Source organism: Manis javanica, chromosome 5 (genome assembly GCF_040802235.1).
Source record: "Manis javanica isolate MJ-LG chromosome 5, MJ_LKY, whole genome shotgun sequence".
NCBI lineage: Eukaryota > Metazoa > Chordata > Mammalia > Pholidota > Manidae > Manis > Manis javanica.
This window is the reverse complement of record NC_133160.1, coordinates 56,193,894-56,217,027: the sequence shown is the minus strand read 5'-3', so window position 1 is coordinate 56,217,027 and position 23,134 is coordinate 56,193,894.

The window sequence follows — 23,134 nt, the reverse complement described above, 5'->3', positions numbered from 1 at the left end:
CGCTTCTTTTAAAGGAAATCTAAAAGTCATTTAAAAAGAGTTAAGTATTTAAAAGTGAATCAAATTATGGGGGAAATAGAATTCAAGAAATAAATTAATATCATTATATTTTGGTATTTCAAGAGGTTCTTAATAATCCACTTTAATGTGTCAGAGAAAATTTTAAAAATAAAAGAAAATTTTCATTTGGCCTCTAAGAAGTAATGAGACTGAAAGAACAAAGATAAGAATGAAAGAAAATAATCTCAGCATAGCCATAGAGCAATGACAAATTCTTCTTAAATCACAGAAGACAAGAAAATTTAAAAGATTGATAACTCTCAATGTAGCATAAATCATATTTTCCATCTATCAACCTGGACCAATCCATCTATATTGTTACGGAGGAAGTATCATTTTTGACAAGCTGTTGCTCTTAGCAACAAGTCATCCTGATATTTTCTTTGATTATAACTGAAGAGCAATATCCATTCTTGTTACACGGATGTAAAGTATAATTTAAAGCTCATTAAAAGTGTAGCAGGTGTTCACATATAAAGTGCAAAAAAAATAGAGAGGAAAATTTCTGTATGGCTGAGCTTTCGGTGCTCTAAAAGACTAATTTATTTTGCATAACCTTTTAACAAATAGACATGATTATAATAGAAGAAAAATGGAAACAATATATGCAGGAAAGTAAAGGGACTTAGCCTTTTGATTTGACCTTGATTCCCACCCTTTAAAAATATTTTAGTCTTTTAACTACTGCAGCTTTGACATATAGCACACTCTTCTTCCCAGGGGATAGAAGTTCTTTAGACATTTTCTCAGTATGAAAAGCTGCTCTAAAGTAGAAAATGAGTAGGTGTATAAACTGAAACTGAGTCAGTTTGTATTCACTGCAAAGCAGAGAAAGGAATGCTCAATCGTCCAGTCCTTTCAAGGGTTCGTTTTTCATGTGGAAAGCTCCTACTCTACAGAGAGGAAATTCAAACTCGAAGTCAAAAGTGAGTAAAAGTCCAACAATTGGAATTGTTTGTCAATACCTTCCATTGTTCGGCCAAATCAAGACACAGAACTTAAAAGTAAAAGTTACAGTTCTTAACACAGAGACACTATTTGAGCTAGAGACTTGCTTCCCCCTTTCAACCAGTAACTCTTAACAACAGTCCAGGATTGTTGGATTTTGGATAATTCACATTATTAATATTTTTCTCCTTTTAAGAGAAGAAAGAACTATACATTTTAAAAGTCAGGGACATATAAAAGGGAAGGTGTGGTGTTCAGGACAGAATGATGAGAAATAAAATACAACTTGAGATAGAATTTTGATATTGTTTTCTGAGATTTAATGCTGCTATTGAAATTAATTTTTGAACTATAAATGGAAAATATTCATAACACTGAAAATAAAAATCTGAAAGTAAAATTCCAAATAATCTCAACAAAAATGGTTTGAGGAAGGATGGAAGTAAATGTGTGTAAAGGCCTCACATATCTAGCATATAACAGTGGAGGGGATGGTCAGGGATTCTGTTTACTTCTATTTCCTGGACAAGAAGTTTACATTTAAATAAATTATGTAAATTAAGGAGGAATTAATAATAAGCATTTGCTTAATTTTCCCACTAATGTCATTGTGAGGAAACTAGTGTACTGAAGAATATAAAGTAGTTATTGTATACGTGCTGAGAATTTAGTGCAAAGATTCTAAAAATATATTTATTTTGTTTGGCTAGAATAGAGTTTTGTTTAACTAGCTGGTAATGTATCTAAAAACAGAAACTTAAATGCCATCGAATAATTGGATCACATAATGCTGGGATTGCTGTCTGAAGTTGGTTATACAAAACAGTTCTTCAGCATTGAGAGGCAGTGGTCCTCTGCCTCCAACCTTTTAGAAATGAGCAATGCCTTCTTAGGTTGCCATGAGGCCCCTTTTAAACAAAGCCACAGCTTATCTTCAGAGAGCTTCGTTCTTTTCTTCTACTAGCTTTTCCTTATTGGAAGTATGAATTTGTCACTTGTAACATAGTCCAAAGTGGTTTTACTTATTATTAAGAAAATCACAATCTGTGTCCTTTATGCTTTCCAATCTTTTTGCAAATTGAAATTACTAAGTCAACATTTGCAGAACTGCATTGAACTGTTTAGTCATGATGACATGAAAGCAATATTTCAAATATTGCTCCATCCTGGGGCATCTAGTTTTGAAATTTTTAAAGATGATATAGTTCCCTTTTCTACCAAGAGAATATTTAGGATCATCTGATTTTAGGCAATGTGTGTTGCTGTGGCAATTCTTCTATTTAATTCTAAGGGAACTTGAGCCTTTTTCACTATTATAGAATAAATACATGTGCTTAAAATTGCAAACCACAAAATTAACTCTCTGCAGCAGGTATTTATTAGTCTGTATTTATCAGAAGACAAGCTAACATGGGATGTCCTCTTTTTTGAAAAGCTGATGTCAAGAATCTTGCTGCTGCCAAGTTAGTGTTTGTATTAGAAACCATCCTTTACTTTCTGCAACATACAATGATCTGATCGCACTGCTAACCATCCAAGGGTCCTCAGCAAATGTTAGATATGATTCCCTAGTAGTGCTGTTAGAGGTTTGCATTGTGAGTATTAAAGATCACTAAAAAGAATGCCTCTAAAAGTACTCTACAAAATGACAATATGGGCTTGAAGGTTGAAACTACACTGGGATAGACAAAGCTCTCACAGAGGATTAATAATTCCAATTGCTCTATAATGATGTTATTGAGAATCAGGCCTGCAAAAATGTCAAAAATTTATTGAAAACCTTTATTATAATTGAAACAAGGGTAATAATATTTCATTATGACATATTTTGGGCTACCAGAATTATAGTGTACTTCTCTTGAGAGTCATCTCTCATTTGCTCTAAGATAGAATAAAAAATCTTTCATCAGAATTGTACTAGTAAGTAGGTTAACTCATAAAATGCATCAGTGTGTCCCCAGATGATCACTATTAGTAAAGGGTCTCCTCAGATTTTTATACTGGAGGCATATTTAATTATTTACCAGTGGTACTCAGCAGTAGATGCACTCTGCTTCTGTTACCCAGTTTCTAAAAATACTTTTTCCCCCTAGTCTAAAAGTAGTAAATGCTCATTAAATAATTTTCTAAATACAAAATGATAATGTCCATATCCCTGAAGATGCAGTTTAGGGGAACAGGAAATCACAGTCATATACAAATTCAAGTTTTTGTAGTAGGCAAAATATCCCCAGAATAGAAAATTACAGGTAATCTCTATTGATTGCAGCACTTATATATATATATATATATATATAATATCATAGAGAAATATAAAATAAAGGGTAAGTAAAAGGACCCCAAACCTCTCACTAAAAAGGAAATAAAATATTTTGTTACTATTATCAAAACTTCTATAATATAAAGAAACAATGGATCTAGGTAATGACTTTCAACAGTAAAATCATCAAGCAAAATTTTGATGAACTTTATGTTAAAGAATTAGACTGACATCATCTAAAACGATGATAATATCACAACATAAAATGTTACTAGAGGGAGTCAAGATATAGAATAGACATGATATAATGAATCTTAGATACTATTGTCATACATGAGGAAAGGATGCCCACCTGTGCCCTTAAAGTCAATATAAGAATAAATATTTGGGGAGCTGAGTGGAAGGATAAGTGCTAAAAGAAAGGGAGAGCTGCCTTTTACCCAGATGGTTGCTTCCCAGTGTTCTACAAGCCTCACCACGTAGCCTTGTGTCCAGCATGGAACACGAAGCATAGATTAGCAGTGGCTGAAAGCATTATAATACAGTGGGCCAGAGTTCAACCTTATGAGACTCGTGAAGGCACTAAATGTTGCAAGGATAAAGCTAACATTTCTTGAGCTGGGAGCTTGGCTGGGTCAAGGGGAGAGGTAGGAATAATTGCCAACAAGTGTTTAGTGAACCTAGAAATCAATTGAAACCATTAAAATCCTCCCCCAGTTTTGTACAATGAAAGTTAAATTTCTGCTTAAACAATCCGTTTGTTTAAATTAATCATTGATTTCTCAAGCCATCCTCAATGATTTTTGGCTAATGTTTGCATGTTTGCTTAATTAGATGAAAATGTTTGTGTAAGTGGTGAAACATTTTACTTATTAAAGGAAAAAAAATTAACAAGTATATTAACAGAAACTTGATAGTGCACCAAAGAAGATGCCAATTCATAGCCTTCTGGTATTTATTTTTATAGCTGTCATTTTTTCAGCTCTATTACTTCTTAAATCTTAATGTCAAACCCCTGTCACATTTTTTCCCTATTAACTTCCAACTTATTCTGCATTATATTCTAAACATAAAACTACAATTTGCTTCTCCTTTATTTCCAAATTTGAACTTTATAGTCCATAGTTCCCTTTTGATGAAAGCTTTCACCCCTAAATCAGCTTCCTTTGTGTATTCTACAACCTAAAGTGGTGCTTCATATCATTCGCCATCAAGACAGACTCTTCATTGCAGGTTGGTATTTTCCTTTTTTTTCTTGTCTCTGAGCAATCTGTCACCCTAACAGAAGGCTCAAGGTATGATGTGGTCCTTCTTTTTCTGACTTCTTCTAGGGTTGCCCTTAATTCTTCATTCTGCACTTTAACCTTCCTATACTCTTTCAAACAGAAAGTTCCTAGTCAGGAAATGACCCAAACCTTCTGTATCTACTAAGTACAAGGAGTCATTGCTTAGCACTCATCTATTCCCTCCATGGATTTTGGAAATAATATTACTACTAATAATAGCAATGGTGATGATATGCTTCATGTGGAACACTGTGTAGAAAAGTCCACTCTTAATTTACCCTTCTAGCAACCTCATGAGTCTATGATGAACTCAACTTTATAAATGAGGAAACTGGAACCTAGTGTAGTATAGTGAATTTTTCAAGGTTGAACAGCTAATAAAAAGGGTACTCAGGATTTGATCCGACATTAACCTGGTTCTAATCACCCATGTTTGAAGCTTCTCCTGCCTACCCCCACACTTCTCATTCAGGCTACCCAGGACTAATTGTTTATTCTAAATACTATAAATAGTTCTGTGTATACTGAAAGCTACTTATCTTGAACACTCCAAATGAAGGTAACCTCTCCTATGTCTGGAAACTTACACCTGGAGTCCAGATTCCATTTATCCTTAGAATGTCATCTGGGCTTGTTATGTCTTGTCTTACAAGCTCTCAAACATTGTCAGTTTATAGCCTGGTAGCACACTCCCTATGGGAAGCTATCATACAGATATCCAAAGCAAATCTATTAGGGGCTCAGTGGATTAATGGAAGTACCCAGATTAATCAAATTAAAACAATCAGAATAGGCTTATTCTGCTTTCTCTACAACCACTGAGAAAAGTGAACTTCAGCATTGATGTCTGTAAATTAAATATTCTATTCGTTCTGTCTTCAGCCAATCCCTTTCTAACATAAATAACACCATGGTTCTCTGCTAATCACCTCTGGACAGCTTCACTAAATGACCTTTAATGGTATATCCTTGGAAATTAAGTCTTTGAACACCACATAGGCCAGACGAAACACATTATTCTAATGCAGATCATTTCTTAAGCACAGTAACTGCATTCTGACTAATGCCAAGGCAGTACCATCTCATCTCCTCAGATCTTTTTCTCCTTATCAAAATACTTGAAATGGAAAAAATAAAATCACGAGAGTAAAAAAAAAAAGAGAGAGAAAGCAAGAAAAATCACTTAACATAATTTTACCATTGCCATATGACCAAGTTTATACCCACACTTTTATTCTGAATATATTTCCATAAATGCTTCACATGTTATTGCCTACTCGGAGGAAATATTTTAATGAAATCATGATTTCCCACCAAAAATAAATACTGTAGTTTACACAACTCTTTCCTTATTGCTAGTATTTAGGTCATTGTTAATTTTTGTTTTTATTGTTATATGTTTATGCAATGAACAGCTTTTACTTATAAAACCACTTATGTGTTTAGAATCAGATTTCTGATTAAAAAATAACTAGGCCAATTTATAGAAACATTTTGAAGACTCATCATATATTTAAAGATTCTAGATACTAAAGATGCAATTTTTCACCAAAGTGTGTGTGTGTATATATATATATATATATATATATATATATATATATATATATATTCAATGGTTCCAGCCATTAAAATGAGTTAGAAGTACAGAAGTTATTACTCAAAGTCCTTGGAAATAAAACAGTGATTAAAATGTTATGTGAATATTTATGTGGAACAACCCTTTGGCAGATATGTTAAGTGCTTCAGATTCCAAGAAATAACTGATTTCACATTCTTCACATTTATTTTCATATTTACTTGGAAGAGTTACTTTTAAAATTATCTAATATATGAAATATGAATAATAATGGTACTATCCTACAGTTGTCTTTTAAGTAGTCAATGGTATAATGACCTAATGGGCAGAGCGAAATGCTGGATACATAATGAGCCCTCATTAAACGTAAGCAATGCCTAACTTAACAGTCCTGTGGCATAGTGCTCAGGAGTGTGTGCTCTGGAAACAGGTTGTCTGAGTCTGAATTCCAGATCTATGCTGTACCAGTTGTGTGACCTTCAGCCAATGATCTGAACTACCTGTACCTCTTTCTTCAAATGTAAAAATCGAAATATCCACAACTTAGATTGTCTTGTATCTAAGGGTTTTTGTCTTTATTATAGGAGATCATAAATGTCTAGGATAATTGTCTGGCTTATAGTAAACATTAAATAAATAGTTTTTTTCCTGGACATTCCCAGTACCATATCATAATTCTCTACTCTGTTTTTAATTAGTGCCTATCTTCATTAACAGATAATAGTTTGATTAGCAGTAGTCACAATGAAAACGATCACCTAATTTAATTTTGAAAAGACTATTTTCCCTTCATTGCAAACATCCCAGGCTGAATGCCACCTTAAATCCATAATCTCTGTATATGGATAAAATTAAGCCACTATTATGAAACACAGAGAACTGTATACATCCCGTAGTCAAGGAAGAATTGCTAAATATGATTTTAGAACTCTTTTAAAATAAAATTTAATTAGAAAATTCATTTCGGAGCTCTAAGGAAGACAAATTCTAGTGTAATAATAGTTTATAAGGTAAGCTAACAAGAAGTTATATTTTTTCATGTTAAATTCAGCTTTTTCTGCCAACTCTTTCCCCATTTAAGTGTGTTCTCAAGGTTAAAATGGCTATGATTTTATAGTCATGTGGATTAAGTTAAAGTACCATTTGTACACACATATACACACATAGATATCCATACAGTTAATGTATGTATAATTTACAATATATTTCTAAATTTAAATAAAATGATACATATATTTTTTTCAAAACTTCTCAGGCATTAGTCAAACATTAGGATTAACAAATACATTATTTATTTATTCGTTTGTCACATATTTTGGAGACCTGGACCTTCTCCAGCAAAACTAAGAAAACCATGAGTTTGCTTGTTATACATGTTCTTATTACAGAAATCTAAAATGCTATTGATTTTTGTGTAGAGTTCTTGTTATTGCTTAACTCAAAAGAATCTCAACAGCATGTTTTTAAAAATAAATTTGTTGTGAAATTTGATTCATTTCCAGAATATGAAGGGTAAATGAAGAGAAAAAAATATGTTGAAATTATGTTACCAACTGAATAAATAATTTTGATAAACCATTATTTCTCAGGACTGTAAATCTGAGTTTAAAATACATCTTAATTAATTTTAAAGTGCCTATAATTTTAATAAATACAGTTTTCCCCCACACTCTTCTTGTGCAAAAATAAACTTAATATTCTTTTTCTTAATTCAAGTTTTCAATTTGACCCAAGTCCCCATAGCCTAGCAGTGAAAGTTCATTTCCTTTCTGTTTTAGGGCTTCCTTCCCCTCTTAGGGTCAGACAGGAGTTTGGAAGAGGGGTTTTTACATCGCCAAAATACATGGGAGACACAAATCCCATTCTATTGTGGTCCGCTGTTGCCTTTTCTTCCCCACAGTGACTGAGGCCTAGTGGAATCCTTTACCTTCTGGGCCCACAGATGCTCCAGAGGGGCTCCCTATGGAGGGAAGACTCCCCCACAGGTTTTCTCAATTCATCTGTCTCTCAAGGATGCAAAGACATCCACAGTAGGATAAGCTGGCCATTGTTTTGCTACTCTTAAACATATAAGGACACAAAGAAGAACAGTCTTAAAACTTTCACTTCTCAGTCTCAGGAAGCTCTCCCTGTCGCCTGGGCTTGGCCCTCTGCACCATCCCTCCTTAATGATCCTCTCTGTCTTTTCTCTCTCATGCTTTTATCTTCTAAAATAAACAGGTCTTGGTGGGATACTGTGTCTCAAAGAGGTTTTAAAAATATCATTTTTCCCTGGAACAAGGTAAGTGTTAGTGGCTGCCTGAGAAAGTGAAACCCAAATCAAAACTGAAAAGTTTGTTGAAGTGAAAATAATTCTCCATTTTGCAAGTCACCTAAAACAGTGAGGGTGAAATAAACAATTAATCACTCAAGAAGTTGTCTTGCCAATGGTCTTTTATTTGTCATAAATCAAGTTACATTTTTAAAAGAATAAAGAGTAAACAATATAGTTAACGGTAGAACTGTTTCAATAATGGAGAGGGAGAAAGAAAATAGTCTCTGGATTGATTTGTAAGGACCATTTTCTTAATCAATGTTGCTTTCAACGGAAAGATAAAGATAATTCAAATATGAAGGAACGAGATTTCAGCTTAAAAGTATTGTCTTATCCAGTTTCTGCTTTTTGAAATTGTTTCAATTCTTGAAATTGTTTAAACATGGAATATAACCATGGCACCATGGCCACAGGTGAAATGAGTGGAGTTTTTTGTTTGTTTGGGAAGTACATAATAGATACAAATATTTCTCACCCACATATTTGGAAAGTGATTTCTAATATTTGACAGTGGGTTCGGGGGAGCCACTAGGAGAAGAAAAAATAATTTAAATGACTGCAGATAGATGTAATGTGCCTGAAGGAGGAGAGGCAAAAGAGAAGAATGAAATCAAATTAAAATGAACACCAAACAGGCACAAACTGGGATCAGATTGGACAATTTTTCATACATGAACACATTTATGAGAGAAGTAGACAGCTTTCATTCCGATCATCCCAATTCCAGTATATTGTTAGTTAAATAATCAGAAAGCCTTGGGGTAGTCCTACACATTTGCTGTCTCAGAATTCTCTTTTGTCTTCCATAAAATGGAGATTATAACATTCAAAAATCCCTTTGGGGTCTGCAGAAGAAAGCACTATATAGCTGTGAATTATTAACAATATCTACTAGCATAGGACAATTTAAGTAGTTTTTATGAACACCCTGAAATTTTAAAAACTGCTCTACCACTTAAAATAAAAATAATGAGAAAGGAAACTGAAGCCTTTGGTACAAATTGTGGTTTTCATAGTTTTATATTTGAACGTTGGACAGGCTTTCAAAAAAGGAATCTGCCAAGATTTCTCCTTCAAAGGTTTATAAAGAAACATGAACTGCCATGGGATTTATGAAAACTGTCTTTCTTTTGGAGATATTATATGTATTATAAGTGTTTTTCTATCAAAAGGTCACCATCCAAATTGTATTCAAAATATATTTAACTTCAGTGAACCCTTACTTCATTCTGTACTACACATTCAGTTGTTCTATTTTGGTTCTGAAAATGGCATATTTTTTCAAAACTGAATGGCAATTTTAACTGCCAACATTATCTCGGTGTCTAAGGGAAAACCACTGTGTAAGTTTCTGGGGACTGTATTGGTTGAGGAAATTAAATGCAGATTATTTTGTGTTTCAATCATCGTATTTCTAGGTTTAGAATTCCTTAGTTTTTTTTACTGGGGTTTTGCTTCAGTTTTAAGTGAGAGTTCTGCCACTGTTCAGCAAAACCAGCATTGAGAGACCCCTGAGAACCTCAGGATCTAACATTAAGGGAAAATAGGAAAAAATAAAAGATTCTTGAAGTGTGGTAATAATTTTCAGCCAAAGCACTCAGCACACTTAAACATTAAGAGGAAGGTCAATTCTCAGAGTGTGGATAAGACTCAGATGATCATATTAAATTAGAAAGCTTATAAAATAGTGATATTATCTTGCACTCATCACAAAATGCATCAAAATGTCCCCAGAACAAAATACTAACAATCAGTAACTGCTCTGTATTTCAAACAAAGGTCTATTTTCAATTTGCTTTTCTCATATGATCTTGACTTTAAGATTAAGCATAGAGCAGTTATATTGCTTAATGATAGATACAAGACAACAATCCATTTCCTTTCCCTTAATATCACCCTCTTTTCAAACACTGCCTAGACTGAAAAATTAGAAAAAGACTCAATGGCCACAGGGCTCTGATATCCAGAACCCAAACACATTATTTTTGCAACAGAGACTCCTTGGCCATGTCTGATCAGTGCAGCTTCCACAGTCATCAAGACTTTCTTAGGAAAGTCTCAGCAGGCACACTCCTTTAAATGCACAAAGGCTCTGGTTCTGTATGCATTGATGCCATATGTGGGAGGGCCACCATGAACGAAGACCTGAACTGGTGCAGATGATCTCAGCCACAAATCAGCTTCCTAGCTCTGAGAAAATGACAGCCTCCTGGTCCTCAGTTCTTAGGTTTAAAATGAGCAAGTTGTAAAAACATCAGCGGTTCCCAAAAACAGTTTTTATGCTTCAGTATTACTTGAAAAGCTTCTCAAAAATACAGGTTACTCTCCTTATCCCATAACATCATCATAGGAATCACCTGAACACAGGGCACAAGGATGTGTATTTTCTAGAGGCCCCAAAGATGAGCTTTGGATTTGCACTTGGCAACTAGGAAGCTGTGTGATTCCTAAAGTCACTTTCATTTCAAAAATACTAGAGTCCAAAAATACCAAAAAAACAAGGTAACAGCTATACATCTAAAGTTATGCATTTTCAATTTTTACACCTCACTGGTTTTGCCAAATGCCATGCTGTGAATGACATTGGTTGGCTTATGTATAATATTTTATTCAATTAATTCCACCAGCCTGTAAGACAATGCTATTTCATTTGACAGAACACAATATGACCACCTTACCCAGGTTAATATGGCTCAGAGTGGTACAGACAGTTTTTAACACCAATGCTGTCTCATTGTCAGATTTCAGATGTTGATAATCATGTTGGCACATAGTCTATTTAGTTTGCTACAATACATGATGGGTGGAATTATTGGGGTACTAAATATTATTGTATATATGATCAAAATGTCCCTTTCCAAATGCCTCAGCAAATCAATAAATGTCTTAGGGAATGAAAGGAAGCAATGAAGAAGGAAAGAAGGAAGCTAGGAACGCATGGATTAAGTTGTTTGTTAATACCTATTAAAACATGATAAAAATCTGCCTTCCTGAAAATTCCGTTTTGTTCAATTAACTAATACTTCCTAAAATATTCTTTCTTTGTCAATTCATAAAATGTCCTAGAATACTAAGGTAAAATCAATGAAGGACAATTTAAATAAAGAGTACAATAAAATTCTTGTGGATTAAACAAGTATTATTGTAGCAAAAGGTAATTTGGCCAATTGTAGTGTTAAAAGTACATTTAATGTCCCATATTTTTTCCACAAAGATGAGTCTTGAAGGACTGTGAAAGGCCCTAAGTTTACAATAGTAGACAAGGAAAAGGCCCTTCTATCAAGGACGTGAGAATACAAAGTTAGGGGCAAAGAGTAACAGTATTTTATGACAGATGCACTCTTCAAGAATACATAGAAACAGTCACAAGAAGGGTGTAATAAGGAATCTGACTTGATCTTTTGGTGTTTATTGACAGCTTTTAAGGGGCCACTTCCATCTTTGCCTTTTGTCTCACATCCAGGTGAAACGATAAAAAAAAAAAAAACAGGTCCTCCTTAATTTGACACTCTCGGGGGAATCAAAGCTCACTTCCCTGCCCACATACTGCTTTACATTCATGAAGGGGGAGAACTCTCAAACCAATCCCATACCTCAACCACAACAAAAACCCCAGTCTAGTCTCTTTTTCTCGCTCTTTCAAGTAATTTTCTTATTAGCTTGGAGGCCTCTCTCTGCAAATCCCAGAGAAGCCCCGTTGTGTAAGTGGTAAACCTTAGCATGTGTGCTGTCATTCAACTTGACATTTGAACGAAAGTTTGAGTAGGATATTGCAAACAAAGGGGGATCCAGGAAGACCCCTTGCCCAGAGAAGTATTCAATTTATTATATGAAAAAGAAATACAGAAAAATAATTTAGGTAGAATATTGCATCATTTTCTTTTGTCCGGGAATTTATTTCAATAAAAATCCCTAAGAACAGATATTTGAACATTCCATTTCTTGTTAAAACAACCAGAAGTTAACAGGAAAGGAATTGTAACAACATTGTACATTGTAGATGAGAGATGAGCGCAACTGATGCATCTGCTGTCATCCATCTGCTGTGATGTGAAGACTTCAAGCAGTAAAGGTTGCAGATACCAGTATAGTGAGAGTATGGCCTGTGGTGCAGAATTTGTGTAGGGCAACCTAAAAGGGAAGAGAATAGAGATGTTTCTCTCACACACTCCCCACTTACCATGGCCAGACAATCCTTTGACCAAAGGGAAGTATGGCCTTCTCAACATTTTAACCTGAGGGACCTGGAAAGATAAGATGATGATCATGAAGGAAAAATAAGAGCAAATGATATAAAAGCATTCCAGTATTCAGTCCAAAGTAAATATCTAGCTTAAGACAAAGATTCCATGCATTCAAGACACTGAAGTGAATATTTAAACAACCCATTTTGGAAAACTAAGTCAAAAAATTCCTGTAAAGCAAAGAAAACATTGAAAACAGACTGTAAAAGGAAAGAACATTTCCAGGGGATTTAGTAAAGTAAAACAAGAACAGAAAGGGACAACAAAGGTGATGGAGAAGAAGGAATAACCCAAGAAAGTTTCATTGAATTAAAGACAGGCTTGAATACACATATTAAATAGGACCACTGAGTTTCAGAAAGTATTTTGGGGTGAAAATCCACACCAGAACAAATTCAGATGAAAAGTTGTGTTTCAAAGGTAACTTTAAAACTCTACCAGCTTCTAGTCAGAATTATTTTTTGCCAGAAAATGGAATGAAAATTACACTTATCTATAAGACTAAGTGCTAAAAGACAGATGTATGTTTGAAATAGAAAACAAGATGGTCCTAGAAATCTCCATCAGCAAACTACCTTTCAATTGCATGGTTACTTTCAGACTTAAAACTCTAAAAGTATATACTGATGATACACTCCTCCTCTGAAAACAACTACTTGTAAAAGTAACCAGAACAAATGGGTGAAATAATCAAAATTCAAGATTTTAAGAATACTGAAATGATGCTACTAAAGAATATTTTTAGGAGCTAGGAAACAGTGTAATTAAGAGTTAGGTCTAAATAATCATTAAAGTAATATTTTGCACAGAGATAAATCCATAGTTACAATTTTATTTTTTTTGTGTTACTATTAATCTATTAGAATTGGAATGTAAGCTTTTTGATTCATAAGAGGAAAAATGAAATCAACAGGACTGGATTTTTTTGTAAATGTTTTCTAAGTGAACTCACCTTTAAAAAAAACAGAAATAAAATAAAATAATTGTCAAAGTATCTGTTGAAGTACAAAGAAGAAATAGAATGAATTATATTGAAAGTTTGGATAAAATGAGGTCTTACTTAAAAATTCATAAGTTAACAAAGTAATTAAGAAAAGTAGAAATCATGATTTGGATAGTACCATGAAGAAAATCCTGAAAGTATTTTTCAACTAATCCAAAAGAATAATTGGTGTGGAGTCTTTACAGAAAAATTTGTAAAATATCTAGAAAATAGATTTAAAATATTAGTGTTTATAAAAATCTTGATTTTTTCAAAAGCTAGAATAACCTTATAAAACTTTATGTATTTTTTAAAATATGCTTCTTATTTATGGGAATTTCTTCAGCCATTATTTCTGTTAAAGCTATTAGTAAGTTTACAGTCTGTGAAGATACCTATTAAGTTGATTTTACAGCCATCATTTGGTAAAAATAAAACATTTATGTACATAAATATTTATAAAAATAACAAATAAAAACTGAATTAATCTACTTTCTAAGTAAACCAATGGACAATTTCCTAATTAAGAAATGATTCAATGCTCATATTGATTGATTTATTATTGCTGAGAACAAACAGTTCAAAAGAAAACTTTAATTTCTAAAATTTACATTTTGCCATTATTTAAAAAACCACAAGAATTCGCAGTATACTAAATCTTCATTTTTCTTTCTTCTGGGAACTAAATGAAAGTACCCTAAGAAGAGTAAAACTTAAAAGACTTTAATACGGATGCAAGGTCTCATTCACCCTCATATCAAATAAGTAACTGTATGGGTCATAAAATTCACAAAATATAAAACTATTTTGATCTCCAGAGCCATTACATTCTGAATTGAACTGTGAGTATTTACTAAAATGTGTTTATTATAGTTATACTCTCCAAGTTGCTGAATAATTTTAAGCAAGCAATTTCACTTTTATAGGACTTACATTACATTGGCTAACAGGGCTACAGGGAGATCAATGATCAAACATGCAAACAGTTTTTTAGCGAGAATGAAGACATTAAATTTATGTTTGATGAAGTAATTTTGCCACTTTTAATACAGCATTTTTATGTTATCTAAATGTACCAATAAATGTATGTGTAAGTTTCCCTCTACCAATATTCTTAAAATTATTTCTTGATATTATTAAATATTTACTAAAACTAAATACAGTGAGGATTCACTTTTTAACTACATTCCAAGAAAAATCTGGTTCTTTGTTAATTTGAAAAATACAATTAAATAATTGCTTGCCAAAATATTGGCTTTTTTTTAACTTCATTCTAAATTTTTCACTCTTTTTTTTAAATAATAAGCTTCCCCAAATGTAGACTGAACTTTTAACTTTTAAAGGTAATTATTCTAGGGGCAGAGCCAAGATGGCGGCATGAGTAGGACAGTGGGAATCTCCTCCCAAAAACATATATATTTTTGAAAATACAACAAATACAACTATCCCTAAAAGAGAGACCAGAAGACACAGGACAACAGCCAGACTACATCCACACCTGCGAGAACCCAGCACCTGGTGAAAGGGGTAAGATACAAGCGGCAACCTGGCGGGACCCGAGGCCCCTCACCCCAGCTCCCAGCAGGAGGAGAAGAGTTGGAGTGGGGAGGGAGAGGGAGCCCAGGACTGCTAAACACACAGCCCTAGCCATCCTCACCAGAGCGCAGACACACAGTGCATGCGTGGGGTACTGGAAACTAGGGAAGCAGGACAGTAAGACCTGTGAGCAGGTCCCACAGCTGGCGCCCCTGGGACAAAGAAAAGCAAGTGCTTTTTGAAAGTCTTAAAGGGACAGGGACCCCACAACTGGATGGAAGCATCCCGGGTCACAGTCAAGCAGCTAGAAATTCCAGGGAACTCTGGGTACACTAACCACCTGGACAAGAGCTCTGAGACCCCTAGTGGAGGTAAACAGCCAAACAGCCCAACGTTCATTACCCATCTGGGGCCCCGTCATAGCAGAGCAACAGCATGAGGTTGGCTATGCACACAAGGGAGTTTCCTTCATACCAGCTGGGCAAGATACAGAGATGCAGTCTAAATGCAATTGCCCAACACAAGTCACTAGGGGTCGCAGTTGTCCCAGTAAGGAAAGGCCAGGACCAAGTGGAAAGAGTCTTGACTCTCCCCGTTGAAAGACGAGTCAAGAGCATACCCTGCACCTATCAACATGAAAAGGCAAAAAAATTTGATACAGACAAGTCTAACCCAGACAGCTTTGACATCTTCTACGTCTTCACCTGAGAAGGAACCTGGGAGATATATTTAACAAATCTTCCTGAAAAATAATTCAAAACAAAGTCATAACCATGTTGGTGGACTTGCATAGAAATATGCAGGAGCTAAGGAGGGAGAATACAGAAATAAAACAATCTCTGGAAGGACTTCAAAGCAGAATGGATGAGATGCAAGAGACCATTAATGGACTAAAAAACAGAGAACAGGAATGCAGAGAAGCTGATGCAGAGAGAGATAAAAGGATCTCCAGGAATGAAAGAATTTTAGGAGAACTGTGTGACTAATCGAAATGGAACAATATCCGCATTATAGGGGTACAAAAAGAAGAAGAGAGAGAAAAAGGGATAGAAAGTGTCTTTGAAAAAATAATTGCTGAAAACTTCCTGAACCTAGGGGAGGAAATGACCTCTCAGAGCACAGAGGTACACAGAACTCCCATGACAGGGGATCCAGGGAGGGCAACACCAAGACACATAATAATTAAAATAGCAAAGATCAAAGACAGGACAGAGTATTAAAGGAAGACAGAGAGAAAAAAAAGGTCACCTACAAAGGAAAACCCATCAGGCTATCTCAACAGAAACCTTACAGGCCAAAAGAGAATGGCATGATATACTTAATGCAATGAAACAGAAGAGCCTTGAACCAAGAATACTGTATCCAGCACGATTATCATTTTAATATGAAGGAGGGATTAAACAAATCGCAGACAAGTAAAAGGTTAGGGAATTTGACTCCCACAAACCATCTCTACAGGGCATCTTACAGGGACTGCTCTAGATGGGAGCACTCCTAAAAAGAGCACAGAACAAAACACACAACATATGAAGAATGGAGGAGGAGGAATTAAAAGGGAGAGAAATAAAGAATCATCAGACCATGTTTATGATAGCTCAAAAAGCAAGTTAAGTTAGACAGTAAGATACTGAAGAAGCTAACCTTGAACCTTTGGTAACCACAAACTTAAAGCCTGCATTGGCAATAATTACATACCTTTCAATAATCACCCTAAATGTAAACAGACTGAATGCACCAATCAAAAGACACAGAGTAATAGACTAGATAAAAAAGCAAGACCCATCCATATGCTGCTTACAAGAGACTCACCTCAAACCCAAAGACATGCACAGACCTAAAGTCAAGGGATGGAAAAAGATATTTCATGCAAACAACAGACAGAAAAAAGCAGGTATTGCAATACTAGTATCAGACAAAATAGACTTCAAAATAAAGAAGGTAACAAAAGATAAAGAAGGACATTAAATAATGATAAAGGGCTCAGTCCAACAAGAGGATATAACCATTATAAATATATATGCACTCAATACAGGAGCACCAACATATGTGAAACAAATACTAACAGAATTAAAGGAGGAAATAGAATGCAATGCATTCATTTTGGGAGACTTAAACACACCACTTACTCCAAAGGACAGATACACCAGACAGAAAATAAGTAAGGACACAGAGGCACTGAACAACACACTAGAACAGATGGACCTAATAGACATCTATAGAACTCTACATTCAAAAGCAACAGGATACACATTCTTCTCAAGTGCACATGGAACATTCTCCAGAATAGACCACATACTAGGCCACAAAAAGAGCCTCAGTAAATTCCAAAAGACTGAAATCCTATCAACCAACTTTTCAGACCACAAAGGCACAAAACTAGAAATAAATTGTACAAAGAAAGCAAAAAGGCTCACAAACACATGGAGGCTTAACAACATGGTCCTAAATAATCAATGGATCAATGACCAAATTAAAATGGAGATCCAGCAATATATGGAAACAAACAACGACAACAACACAAAACCCCAACTACTGTGGGATACAGCAAAAGCAGTCTTAAGAGGAAAGTATATAGCAGTCCAGGCATATTTAAAGAAGGAAAAACAATCCCAAATGAATGGTCTAATGTCACACTTATTGAAATTGGAAAAAGAAGAACAAATGAGGCCTAAGATCAGCAGAAGGAGGGACATAATAAAGATCAGAGAAGAAATAAATAAAATTGAGAAGAATAAAACAATAGCAAAAATCAATGAAACCAAGAGCTGGTTCTTCAAGAAAATAAACGAAATAGATAAGCCTCTATCCAGACTTATTAAGAGGAAAAGAGAGTCAACACAGATCAACAGAATCAGAAACGAGAAAGGAAAAATCATGACAGACCCCACAGAAATACAAAGAATTATTAGAAACTACTATGAAAACCTATATGCTAACAAGCTGGGAAACCTACGAGAAATGGACAACTTCTTGGAAAAATACAACCTTCCAAGACTGACCCAGAAAGAAATAGAAAATCTAAACAGACCAATTACCAGCAATGAAATTGAAGCGGTAATCAAAAAAACCACCCAAGAACAAAACCCCTGGGCCAGATGGATTTACCTCGGAATTTTATCAGACATACAGAGAAGACATAACACCCATTCTCCTTAAAGTTTTCCAAAAAATAGAAGAGGAGAGAATACTCCCAAACTCATTTTATGAAGCCAACATCACACTAATACCAAAACCAGGCAAGACCCCACCAAAAAAGAAAACTACAGACCAATATCCCTGATGAACATAGATGCAAAAATACTCAACAAAATATTAGCAAACCGAATTCAAAAATACATCAAAAGGATCATACACCATGACCAAGTGGGATTCATCCCAGGGATGCAAGAATGGTACAAATTCGAAAATCCATCAAACATCATCCACCACATCAACAAAAAGGAAGACAAAAACCACATGGTCATCTCCATAGATGCTGAAAAAGCATTTGACAAAATTCAACATCCATTCGATAAAAACTCTCAGCAAAATGGGAATAGAGGGCAAGTACCTCAACATAATAATGGCCATCTATGATAAACCCACAGCCAACATCATACTGAACAGCGAGAAGCTGAAAGCTTTTCTTCTGTGATTGGGAACAAGACAGGGATCAGGGATGCCCACTCTCCCCACTGTTATTCAACATAGTACTGGAAGTCCTAGCCATGGCAGTTAGATAAAATAAAGAAATACAAGGAATCCAGATTGGTTAAAGAAGAAGTTAAACTATCACTATTTGCAGATGACACGATATTGTACCTAAAAAACTCTAAAGACTCCACTCTGAAACTACTAGAGCTAATATCGGAATTCAGCAAAGTTGCAGGATACAAAATTAACACACATAAATCTGTGGCTTTCCTATACATTAATAATAAACTAATAGAAAAAGAAATCAGGAAGACAATTCCATTCATAATAGCATCAAAAAGAATAAAATATATAGGAATAAGCCTAACCAAGGTAGTGAAAGACCTATACCCTGAAAACTATAAGACACTCTTAAGAGAAATTAAAGAGGTCACTAACAAATGGAAACTCATCCCATACTCTTGGCTAGGAAGAATTAATATAATCAAAATGGCCATCCTGACCAAAGCAATATACAGATTTGATGCAATCCCTATCAAACTAAAAACAGCATTCTTCAATGAACTGGAACAAATAGTTCAAAAATTCATATGGAAACAACAAAGACCCCGAATAGCCAAAGCAATCCTGAGAAGGAAGAATAAAGTGTGTGGGGGGGATGTCACTCCCCAACTTCAAGCTCTACTACAAAGCCACAGTAATCAAGACAATTTGGTACTGGCACAAGAACAGAGCCACAGAACAATGGAACAGAACAGAGACTCCAAACATTAACCCAAACATATATGGTCAACTAATATTCAATAAAGGGGCCATGGACATAGAATGGGGAAATGACAGTCTCTTCAACAGATGGTGTTGGCAAAACTGGACAGCTACATGTAAGAGAATGAAACTGGATTACTGTCTAACCCCATACACAAAAGTACATTTGAAATGGATCAAAGACTTGAATGTAAGTCATGAAACCATAAAACTCTGAGAAAAAAAATAGGCAAAAATCTGTTAGACATAAACATGAGTGACCTCTTCTTGAACATATCTCCCCGGGCAAGGGAAACAAAAGCAAAAATGAACAAATGGGAATATATCAAGCTGAAAAGCTTCCGTACAGCAAAGGACACCATCAATAGAACAAAAAGGTATCCTACAGTATGGGAGAATATATTCATAAATGACAGATCTGATAAAGGGTTCACATCCAAAATATATAAATAGCTCACACACCTCAACAAACAAAAAGCAAATAATCCAATTAAAAAATGGGCAGAGGAGCTGAATAGACAGTTCTCTAAAGAAGAATTTCAGATGGCCAACAGACACATGAAAAGATGCTCCACATCGCTTGTCATCAGAAAAATGCAAATTAAAACCACAATGAGACATCATCTCACACCATTAAGGATGGCTACCATTCAAAAGACAAACAACAACAAATGTTGGCGAGGTTGTGGAGAAAGGGGAACCCCCCTACACTGCTGGTGCGAATGTAAATTAGTTCAACCATTGTGGAAAGCAGTATGGAGGTTCCTCATAGTGCTCAAAATAGACTTACCATTTGACCCAGGAATTCCACTTCTAGGAATTTACCCTAAGAATGCAGCACTCCAGTTTGAAAAAGACAGATGCACCCCTATGTTTACCACTGCACTATTTACAATAACCAAGATATGGAAGCAACCTAAATGTCCATCAGTAGATGAATGGATAAAGAAGATGTGGTACATATACACAATGGAATATTAGTCAGCTATAAGAAAAAAACAGATCCTACCATTTGCAACAACATGGATGGAGCTAGGAGGTATTATGCTCAGTGAAATAAGTGAGGTGGAGAAAGACAAGTACCAAATTATTTCACTCATATGTGGAGTATAAGAACAAAAGAAAACTGAAGGAACAAAACAACAGTGGAAGCACAGAACCCAAGAATGGACTAACAGTTACCAAAGGGAAAGGGAGTGGGGAGGACGGGTGGGAAGGGAGGCATAAGGATGGGAAAAAAGAAATGGGGCATTACAATTAACATGTATGGGGGGGGGAACACGGGCAGGGCTGTGCAACACCGAGAAGACAAGTAGTGATTTTACAGCATCTTACTATTTTGATGGACAGTGACTGTGAACGGGTATGTGGGGGGGGACTTGGTGAAGGGGGGAACCTAGTAAACATAACATCCTTCATGTAATTGTAGATTAATGATACTAAAATAAAATTAATAATAAAAAAAGGTGATTATTCTTACCTATCAGATATATTTTTAAATTTCAAAAATATTCTTCATTATTTTTATATAAAAAGATCATATAAGGAAATGGCATAAAGAAAGCAAGAGGAAGAGTAGAAGCAAAGAGGATTTATCCTAAATTAAGAAATCTCATATTTTCTAAAATTTAATACAATTTCAGATTAAGGGACATTATTGATCTATTTATTACATGAAACCTACTTCTCGTATTGCATTGCATTCATGAGCTCTGTTACATACCTGAGTATTGTACTTAGAAACTCATAACTAATGTTTTCCACTTCTCTCTCTTCAGGCCCATACACAATCTATCAAATCCTTTCTACTCAACCTTATAAATGTTTCCTCATTGTTTTCCATTTTTCCTCTCCTCATATCATCAGCAATATTTTTAATAAATAACTGAATTACTGCAAAAGTATCGCCATGATCTCACTCTAGTCTCTTCATGTTAGCCCACCATTCTGTGTCTATTTCTTGTCTGTTCAAAACCTCATCATACAACTCATTTTCAAAATCCAACAGACATTCCAAAATTTCACTTAGGTAAAAGTCCAAACCATTAGTATGAAATTTATTTAATGTAGCACAGTATACTTCATCTGACGTCTATACCTTTGTAAATGCTATTTTCTGTGTTTAGATTATTTTGACTTCTACCTCTCAAGCTCATATTGCTACAAAATTCAGGTCAGATGTTACATCCTCTAGAAAAACTTATTGATTTCTTTGGCAGTGACTTCAGTCTATTTTCACTCTTTTTTAAATATTAAGCTTCCTCAAATGTGTACTGAACATTTACTTTTAAATGCAAGGTGATTATTCTTACTTATCAGATATATTTTTAAATATTTTTATTTTAAAATTTCAAAAAGTTCTTCATTATTTTTACACAGTAAGATCTTAGAAATGTAACATTTTTTTTTAAGCAAGGCATATGCCTGCTTGGTATAGATGCTGTATTTCCTCCCAGATATTCTTGAAGCTATGTAGCTAGAACGAATTTGGGGGCCATGAAATGTAAGCAAGTGTCATACTGAACCCTCAGAGTCTGTCCTAAAATGATCCATGCATTCCCCCTACTCTTCCTTTATTGACCCTTCTGCTTCTCAATGACTGGAGCATCAGGATGATAATGGCACAAGGCTGGGGTGACAGGTATTCTATCAACAACCTGGGATGAAAGAATTTATTGTGCCTTGCAACAAAGAGTTGGAATGAGACTCGGGCCCTAAGGATGACAGAGTCAACATACTAGCCCTGGACAATTATGTATGTGAAACAGAATTAAAAATCTTTCTTATACAAAACACCAACCAGTTTGAGCCTCTGTTACCTGCAAGGAACTTAACATTAGGATTCACTCCTCAGTTCCAAATTGTTACATTGGTTTACTCAGCACTTCTACTCTCATTTACACATTCACTTATTACAATGTATCTCTCTATATTGCAATCATTTGTTTATATGACTTCCTTCTGGTGTATGTGCTGAAAATATTATGAGGTGTTGAAATACATTTTAATAATTAATATTTTATGTACTTAGTATTTCACTGATTTAAATGTATTCCTTCATTCATTTAAGCAGTTATTGAATGTTAGGCATTACAATAAATATGAGGGATAAAGAGATAAATATTACACAGCCTTCCTTTTTTTATTATCACTATCTAACACAATCTCTTATAAATAAAAGGTGAAGAGAAATCTTTATTGCATGAATAAATCATATATACTCCACAAAGAACTTTGATGTTGGTTGGTTTAACATATTTATAAGAATCTATTTAACATAGATGATAGGGCATTGTAAAAGGGCATTTTAGCAAAATTACAGTATCCTTGACCAAAGGGTAAACAAATTCAAAATCTGAGAATGAAAACAATTCGTCCATTTTCAGTACTGTCCAAATTTGGTTTAAAAATATTATGCAAACATTAGGCAAATTTAATTATAACTGCTATGGTATGTTTCTAAAACAAGACAGTGTAACATTTAAAAAACTATATAGTTTAAATTGATATGTCACCATTTAATTTCAATT